Source organism: Panicum hallii, chromosome 5, assembly GCF_002211085.1.
Source record: "Panicum hallii strain FIL2 chromosome 5, PHallii_v3.1, whole genome shotgun sequence".
Taxonomy (NCBI): Eukaryota; Viridiplantae; Streptophyta; class Magnoliopsida; order Poales; family Poaceae; genus Panicum; species Panicum hallii.
The window spans coordinates 58424996-58435305 of NC_038046.1; positions in this window are offsets into that span (position 1 = coordinate 58424996).

Here is a 10310-nt window from a genome sequence, read left to right on the forward strand (position 1 = left end):
CTCATTGATGCATATGCCACTAATGTTGCGCCCAAGCTTGCCTCTTCTAGGGAAAAGGAATTGATGGATCAAGTGGCAAGCCTCAAGAGTAGTGTGGAGAAACTCTCAAGAGGAGAATACATCCACAAGGAGATTCTCTTCAACAATGCCCGTGACTATGGCAAGAGAGGTCTTGGTTCATTTCCGGAGCCAAACATGGCTACAACTCTTTCTCCGGAGATCAAGACAAGCTTCATCAAGGAAGTGGGCTCATATTGCCAACATTGTCAAGTCACCGGGCACCACACTAGGGAGTGCACTTTGCCATCACGTCCTCTTCCTAAATTACGCAAGAATTATTCATCAATGTTCCAAAATAACCATTTTCTCTTGAGTAAAGTGAAGGGTAAGGTGAAGGCCAAGTTCATTGGCAAAATTGCTAAGGAGTCGAAGAAGAAGCTCCCCAAGCAACTTTGGGTCCCAAAAGCTCTTGTCACACATGTGCAAGGCCCAAAGCTTGTTTGGGTTCCGAAAACTCAAGAATAAACTCTTATGTGTGTAGGTGAACTACAAAGCCGGTGGAAAACATTGGGTACTTGATAGCGGTTGCTCTCAACACATGACCGGCAATGATAGCATGTTCACCTCACTTGAAGACCCCGGCGATCATGAACATATCACCTATGGTGATAACTCAAAGGGGAAAGTCTTAGGTTTGGGTAGAATTGCAATTTCAAAAGATTTATCCATTTCAAATATTTTGTTTGTAGAAGCACTTAGTTTTAATCTTATTTCTATTGCACAATTATGTGATCTTGGACTAACGTGTGCATTTGACAAGAATGGTGTTGTAGTGACTCATGAAAAAGACAAGTCATTGGTATTCACGGGGTTTAGGCATGGCAATATCTATTTGGTGGGTTTCTCTTCAAAGCAAACAAGCACCATGACTTGCCTCTTCACCAAGTCGTCTTTTGGGTGGCTTTGGCATAGAAGAATTGCTCATATTGGCATGAGCAACCTCAAGAAAGCCCACAAGAGAGGGATGATCACCGGCATGAAGGACGTCACTTTTGACAAGAACAAGCTATGCAAAGCATGTCAAGCCGGGAAGCAAGTTGCAACTCATCATCCTATCAAGACGATGTTGTCTACCTCCAAGCCGCTCGAGCTACTACACATAGATCTCTTTGGTCCAACTTCATACAAGAGCATTGGTGGTAACCTCTATTGCCTAGTAATTGTTGATGATTTTTCACGTTACACTTGGGTCATGTTCCTAGGCGATAAGGGTGAAACTCCGGAAATCTTCAAGTCATTTGCAAGAAAAGCTCAAAGAGAATACAATTCCCCAATCATGAAGATTCGGAGTGATAACGGCACCGAGTTCAAAAATATGAAGATTGAAGAATGGTGCGATGAAGAAGGAGTTAAACATGAGTTTTCCGCCACCTACACGCCTCAACAAAATGGAGTGGTGGAAAGAAAGAACAAGACACTCATCACCCTAGCAAGAGTAATGTTGGATGATTATGGCACGTCCGAGAAGTTTTGGGCGGAAGCAATCAACACGGCGTGTCATGCATCCAACCGAGTGTATCCTCACCGACTCCTCAAGAAAACTCCATATGAGCTCATCACTGGGAGAAAACCAAATATATCATACTTTCGAGTCTTTGGTTGCAAATGCTTCATTTATAAGAAGAAAAGGCTCGGTAAGTTTGAAAGTAGATGTGATGAAGGTTTCTTTCTTGGTTATGCATCAAACTCCAAAGCATATAGAGTATTCAATCAAATCTCTGGGTTAGTTGAAGAAACATGTGATGTGGAGTTTGATGAATCTAATGGCTCCCAAGAGGAGGTTGTTGGCTATGAAAATGTAGGGGATGAAGAGATTGAAGAAGCCTTAAAGAAGATGTCCATTGGGGATATCAAGCCGGAGGAGGTGCATGAAGACAATGATCAAGGGGGAGGAACTTCCTCATCTTTGCCAAACACCTCCACGGCACCCCAAGTGGATGAAGATCAAGATAAAGTTGATCCACTACCTCAAGAAAATGTGTCAACGCCAACACCCCAACCTCAAGAACAAGAAGAGCAAAATGTTCCATCACAAGCACAAGTCACTCATGATCCACCCCAACAGGCATCCACGTAAATACCGCTAGTGAAGCATGGTCGCATCTCCAAGGATCATCCAATTGGTCAAATCATTGGTAGTCCTTCCAAAGGAGTAAGAACTCGCTCTAAGTATGATTCATTTTGCGAACATCACTCTTTTGTTTCTTGTATTGAACCCACTAGCATAGAGGAAGCACTTGAGGACTCGGATTGGGTGATGGCCATGCAAGAAGAATTGAACAATTTTACCCGCAATGAAGTATGGGTCCTCGAAGCTCCTCCGAAAGACAAGAACATCATCGGCACAAAGTGGGTCTTTCGAAACAAGCAAGATGAACATGGGGTGGTGGTACGCAACAAAGCAAGACTTGTGGCAAAAGGGTTTTCTCAAGTCGAAGGTTTGGATTTTGGTGAAACTTTTGCTCCGGTCGCAAGACTTGAAGCTATCCGCATTCTTCTTACTTACTCTTCACATCATAATATTAAGTTATATCAAATGGATGTGAAAAGTGCTTTCTTAAATGGCTTTATTAACGAACTTGTTTATGTTGAGCAACCTCCCGGGTTTGAAGATCCGAGGAACCCTAACCATGTTTATAGGTTGCACAAGGCACTCTACGGGCTCAAACAAGCTCCAAGGGCTTGGTATGAGAGGCTTCGTGACTTCCTAATCATGCAAGGCTTCAAAATCGGGAGGGTGGACACCACCTTGTTCACAAAAGACGTCAACGGGGATCTTTTCATTTGTCAAATTTATGTTGACGATATTATCTTTGGCTCAACTAATGATTTATTAAGCCATGAGTTTGCTACCATGATGTCTAGAGAATTCGAGATGTCTATGATTGGCGAATTGACTTTCTTACTTGATTTTCAAGTTAAACAAATGAAAGAAGGGACATTCATCTATCAAGAAAAATATACTAAGGATATCTTGAAGAAATTTAAGATGGATGAATGCAAGCCAATTAAGACTCCTATAGCTACAAATGGGCATCTCGACTTGGATGTGGACGGTAAACCAGTTGATCAATCCCTCTATCGTTCTATGATAGGGTCTTTGCTTTACCTTACCGCATCTAGGCCCGATATAATGTTTAGTGTGTGCTTGTGTGCCCGTTTTCAAGCTAACCCTAAGGAATCACACCTTTCTGCTGTGAATAGGATCCTTCGGTATCTCAAGCACATTCCTAGCATAGGCTTGTGGTACCCCAAAGGCGCTAGCTTAGATCTCTTGAGATACTCGGATTCGGATTTTGCCGGAAGCCGTGTGGATCGCAAGAGTACCTCCGGGGGTTGCCACTTGCTTGGGCGTTCTCTAGTTTCTTGGTCGAGTAAGAAGCAAAATTCCGTGGCTTTGTCCACCGCGGAAGCGGAATATATAGCAGCCGGTGCATGCTGTGCCCAAATTCTATATATGAAGCAAACCCTTTTGGACTTTGGTGTGAAGCTAGGAAGAATACCACTCCTTTGTGACAATGAAAGTGCCGTAAAAATTGCCAAGAATCCGGTTCAACACTCTCGCACAAAGCACATTGATATTCGCCATCACTTCTTGCGTGATCACGAAGCCAAGGGGGACATTTCCCTTCAAGGTGTGAGATCCGAGAAGCAATTGGCGGACATTTTCACAAAACCTTTAGACGAGAGTACCTTTGTTAGGCTAAGAAATGAGCTTAATGTATTAGATGCGGCAAACGTCATGTAAGTTGCCATGTCATATAGAAAAATGCATACATATAGGGCACTTGTCTAACCATGGTAAGATAGTGATGAGCAAGGGTTTAGCTAGAGGTGGTGGTCCACTTGTTTTCCTCTTGGCTTGTAGAAAGGCTCATCATGAAGAAGCTTTCCGTGGGATCAAACTTGACAAGTAGAATTTAAATTCTCGCTATGCATTTCTTGTCATATAGTTGTGCACTTCATGTTTATCTTTCTCTCGCATGCGGTCGTAGTTTGCATTATCATTGCATGCGTAAGGGTCACAAAGGAGATCACTTGATGAAAATGAAACTTGTTTTACGTGCAAGATCTTAATTCATGAGAAGTGAAAAGAGTAAAGTGTTAGGTACGTTATTGCCTAGTGAGCAATGTCATGGTGAGTTTGAAGCTTTCCTCCTTCAATATTCCTATGACATGGCTCATACATTTTAATTTGACGCTTTGTCTCTCTTGCGACTTTTCCGTGATTTTGAAAAGAAAAACTATTTAAGTTATTAAGTTATCCTATTTATTTTGAGGGGTAAAGTCGCTTATGCAAGTCCAATAACTTGAGTTTAGTTGAATCTTATAAGTTCATTGGACTTAGCATAGAAAAGTGAGCTGAGAGAGGGTTTTTGGGTTCACCGGTTAAACCGACGTTCAATGGATCTATACCCATCGGTTTAACCGGCGTTACTAAGTGTCAGATTCAGCTCAGTCATTTCAGGCGTTCAACCGGTGTATACAAAGTTCGCAGCATCGGATCAACCGGTGAACAGATCACAAATTTGACCTGAAAATCAACTGTTATTTGCATCGTTCAACCGACGAGTTCATTTGTGGAAGCATCGGTTCAACCGGCGTGCAGATGCAGATTTGGCAGAGTCTCTGGTAAACAACACCGACGCAATCAACCGGCGTTCAAAACCTAAGCGTCGGATCAACCGGCGATAAGAAAAATTGCGGGGTCCACATGTCATATTACTCTCTTGCCCGACTCGCTACCACCTGTTCACTTTCGCCGTTCCTGCCGTCTTTTCGTCTTCACTCGCCCGCTCCCGTCACCACCGCCGTCGTCCGCCGCTGTCACCGTCCGCCGCTGTTGCCATCCGCCGCCGCTCGCCGTCCGCTCATCGCCGCCCGCCGCATTCCCGCGCTGGCGTCCGTACGCGCCTACGCCGTCGCCTGCGCCCACGCCGCCGCCACCGCCTTCCACCCCGCTGCCGCCTGCGCCCGCGCCGTCGCCACCACCACAGCGCCGCCTTGCAGCTCCACCGCGCGCCACCTGCACCGCATTGCATCACCACCACCCGTACGCGCCGCCGCATTGCATCACCACCACCCGTACGCGCCGCCGCATTGCATCACCACCACCGCAGCGCCGCCCGTACGTCACTGTGCCGGCCGTGCATCCTGTGTCACCCGCACGCCACCGCGTCGCCGCATCCTTGTTACTTCCAGGTCGTGATGGGTCGTGACAAGAGGAAGGGGAAGGAGATCGTGGTCGAGGAGCCCGCTCGCAAGCGGACTCGCGCAGCGAGAGAGGCCGAGAGGGCCGAGATGGTGGCTAAGGCCGCCGAGGAGCAGGCATCCGGCCGTGCTCGTCCGTTCGCGATCAGAGATTCGCCAGCCAGGGGCAGAGGCAGAGGCAGAGGGATGGGCAGAGTCCGAGGTGCCAGGGCCACCAGAGCCGCGACAGCAGCAGCAGCAGAGTCAGATCAGTCACTCTCAGCGGCAGCCAGGACCGTCAGGCCTTCAGGGCGCTGGAACACCACCACTTGCAGTTACACCAGCTCCAGCCTCCACTGCTCCAGCTTCTTCCGCGACCCCGGAGATTATGTTCTCATTGTCAGCACTACTTGGGTCTGCGAGTCGTCCACTCTTCTCTCCACTGCCTGCGACCTCACTCTTCCAGAAGTCACCCTCAGCAGTGCAGTCTGCCGGCCTCCCCGTCGTTCCACCGACACTACCTTCAGGGGGAGGAGGAGAGGTCTCTTTGGTTCAGCAGTCGTCACAGCCGGCAGCATCAGCACTCACTACTTCAGATGTTGACATATCTTCTGCTGAGCCGGCTACTACTTCCACGGATCCTCTCCCCGGCAGTGCTAGCACCAGAGCCTCGACGACAGCTACACCTCCGGTCAGCTCAGCCCCAGCAGGCACTTCAGATCAGCAGCTACCGTCAGTCTCTGAGGATCCACCGTCTGACGACGATGATGATGATGACCCGGATCGCTTCCTCGCCGTCCCTCGTCAGCCGGATCAGTAGCTCTCCTTTTTTTTGTGCTTTGATGCCAAAAGGGGAGAGGGAGTGAGAGTCAGGGGGAGGGTAGCATTAGAGAGAGCTCGTGATCAGGACTTTGTTGTTTCTGCATTAGAGAGAGCTCGTGATCAGGACTTTGTTGTTTCTTATTGTATTATATTTATATATTTGGTATTAGTTCATGGATATGTACATTTGTCGTTTGAGCATGCTGAGCTTTTGAGACATATCTATGAATTTCGTTTGAGCCATTGAGTTCCTTGATTCTCTCTTTTCGAGTTTGCTTGTGTTTATTCGTGCCTTATCTTTCTCGCTCTCTCGTTATTTATGCTTATGTTGTCATCAATCACCAAAAAGGGGGAGATTGTAAGCATCTAGGCCCTCAAGGTATGTTTCGGTGATTAATGACAACCATTATTGTGACTAATGAGTTTGTGCAGCTTTATAGATCATTATCGCTCATTTGGTTATATGTCAAAAGAGGCCCCTAACTTTCATTATTCAAAAAGGCGATCTCGGCATTCAACTTAATAATATATCAAGACTAAGGATCCTTCTAATCCTAAGTGTCATAAGGTTGAGAAGGACACTTAGGTTAGTATAGGTTTTATAGTTTTGTAGTGATCGCACTATTAAGAGGGGTTTAGGCTTAGTAACTTGAGCATGGACATGGTCATTTGAAAATGGATGCACACAATGGTCACTCAGGTTTCTTGAAGCTCAAATAAGTGGTTTCAACTTATATCTCAAGAATATTTGGATTTCATTCAAGACTCAAGTCAGAAAAGGCAAAAACAGGAAAATCCTTAACACCGGTTTAACCGACGCCTCAAGTTTTCTATACGTCGGTTAAACGAGGTCAGCAGAGTCTGGACAAGTCTATTCACCGGTTCAACCGACGATATTTGAATTTAACGTCGGTGCAGTTGTCCAGAGACTTGGTTTTCAGTTGATCAGTGGACAACTACACTCACCGGTTAAACCGACGCTATTTGATATTGGACGTCGGTGCAGTTGTCCAGTGATTTGGTTTTTCAGTTGATCAATGGATGACTGCACTCACCGGTTAAACCGATGCTACGACGGTTAATCTGCCTAAGCTGTAACGGCTAGTTTCCAGAAGGGGTAGTTTACATTCACCGGTTAAACCGACGATGACTATTGGAGCGACGTCGGATTAACCGGCGCTACGCAGTTTTCTGGCAGCTTTTTCTCCAACGGCTCTATTCGTGTGAGCTGCCTATATATACCCCTCCAATGGGTCATTCTACTACTCTTGACACCAGGCAACACCCAAACACTCATACTATAGTCAAGAGCCACTTTGAGCTTCATCATTTCATACACTTGTTCATTCAATCATTCAAGAAGCAAGATTAAGGACTTGAGTAGAGAGAAGCTTGTGTGCATCCGTTCTTGGTGATCGGTTCTTGCTCAAGTGAAAGACCTTAGCTTGTTACTCTTGGTGATTGGCATCACCTAGGCGATCTTGGTGGTCGAGGTGATTCTCGCGGAGCTTGCCAAGGATTGTGGAAGCCCGGAGAAGAAGATTGTACGTGGCTTGATCTCCACCACACCGGGATGGTGAACGGAGACTCTTAGTGAGCGCCCTCGTCTTGGTGACTTGGGAGGTGACAATACTCTTTGTGAGTGTCACAACGTGGATTAGGGGTGTGTGCCAACACATCGATACCACGGAAAAAAATCCGGTTGTCCCTTGTCCATTTTACTTATTCAAGCATTATCTTTCTTGCAAATATTTTCATATGCTTGATTTAGGGATCATTACTTTGCTCTACCTTGCTAAGCTTCATCTCGTTTTATCTTTCCTAGCGTGCGTAGGTAGTTTAGTTACCCGGTTGGTGAATTGGTGCCTTTCTAGCTTTGCATAGGTTAAGGTTGCTTTACCTTATTTTAGAAATTGAAAAAGGCCCAATTCACCCCCCCTCTTGGTCCATCGATCCTTTCAGCATCACCTGTAGGGCCAGCTTCAGCACAACTGGGGCCAGCATCATTGGTTGGACAACGTTTATACGTGTGTCCAATCTGATTACATGCACTGCAGCGTTGTATTCTCGGACGGAGCTCTGACTCATCTATATCATTACGAATACGCCGTGACTGACGGCGCCCTCTCTTAACCCGTGATGATCTTGGGTCTGGAATATATATAACAGGATTCGCTGTCTCAGTGAACGATCCAACCAAACGGAACACATAGATCTCATACTGCCAGGTGCTAGCAATTGTCTCCTTTCTGAAGTAATGTGAAACATATATATCGATAGGATGTCCAATATCCGCACAAGCAGCTATTACATGAGAACAAGGTAAGTGCAGCAACTTGGGCCTCATGCATGAGCAACAATAAGTTCCATCAAACTTGAGAATGCACTCCTTTACAGGAGTTTGACGTCTCATGCCATGTCGCGCCCTGTCTTTAGGAGATACCTCAAACTTGAGCTCCTGTGTTCCACATTGCCGTACATGGTGTAGCCGGGCGCTTTCTGCCTTCTTAGTCATATATTCTGTTATCTTGAATCCAAAATTTCTGTCTGGATCTCGCATGAATACCTGAATTTTAGTGAACCGCTCCTGAAAGTAATCGGTACACCCGTGGACAATGAATTCAACAATTGCAACCAGTGGAAGCCCACGAACACCTCGCAGCATCCAATTGTAAACTTCGGCGAAGTTGATGGTCATTATACCGTACCTTGCACCATCGGTATCATAAAGTAACACCCACTTCTCCTTAGGTTCATTCTCAATCCATTCAGAAAATTTTTTCACCGCTGACCCAGACCATATGCGAGTACGTGCAGTATCTGTTGGCAAAGGGCACAAAGCCTCTGCTTCATCCTGTGCAGTTATGTTTTTCGATGCGTTCTCGGCTCTTTTCTTCCCGGTCAGTTCATCAAGTTTCAGCCACTGCTTGTTAAATTTTTGCTGATTCGTTTTCTTGCATAGCCTCTTGAACATATCCATAAGGTGCTTGTTCTTGAATTGGCTGAAAAAGTTTGCACCGATATGCCTCATGCACCACCTACTGCGAATATCACGCCACTTGGGCGGCTCTCCGGTCTCCACACACCCCTGCTGCAAATCTAGAATTGCGCTCAGTATGCCGGCGTGACGATCATGAATCAGGCAGACATCTTCCCTATCCCGAACGACTGCAAGCTTAACCCGTTCCAGAAACCAGTACCAACTGTCTGTGTTCTCACTCTCAACAAAAGCAAAAGCAACAGGCAGCAATTGATTGTTTCCATCCACTCCAATAGCTGTCAGCATTTGCAATCTATACTTTCCTGTGAGAAAGGTCCCGTCGATGCACAGGATAGGCCGGCAGTGATGGAATGCGTTAATGCATGGACCCAAACTGAAAAAGACCCGCTGCAATGTGTGGGGCGGACCTTCTCCTCTGTCTAGAGTTTTCAGGTCATAGTAGCTTTCAGGATTTCTCTAACATAGGACGGCCAGCATTCGAAGAATATTATCATATGCAGCCTCGATCGTACCAAACCTCATCTCCAACACCTTTTGTTTTGCACTCCACGCCTTGCTGTATGAGATGGTATACTTGTACTTTTCCTGAATGTACCTGATAATAGACTTTGGTTCATATGACAAGTTCTCTACTATCGTCCCGTACATCTCATTTGCGATGTATTGCGACGTGAGGTTGCGATGGCTCTTCTGCACTCCAGGCAAATGACAAGTGTGCTGAGTGACAATGGAGCATTCCCAATAATCTTTACATTTACCCTTATAGGCATGCACCCGCCATGGACAGCCATCCTTCACACATACCATATCGTACTTACGAGATTTGCACTCGACTGTCTTAAACTCTCGCATAAGAGAGAGAGACCAGCACTTAACAGTTTCCTTCACCTCTTCAATTGAGTGGTACCTTGCACCCTGGATAATTTCATTCTCCCTGCAATCCGAAGGCCAGCTACATCCGTCATTTACGACAAGATGACTGAAGTCGCTGCTTACCCAATCTTGAGGCACATCATCGTCATCATCAGACGAATCGGCATTCATTGCTTCATCCAATTCACGTTCTTCGTCTTGCAGCTATTCAACAATAAAGGGTATGTTCTCCCCCTCATCAGCCACTCATTGAGGTGCTGCGGTGTCATCTGCCTCAATGTTTGCCTCCTCAACTTCTTCATCAATATTTTCATCCCCCGGAGCAGCTTCAATGTTTATCAAAGGGTTTTGGTGCACACTGACA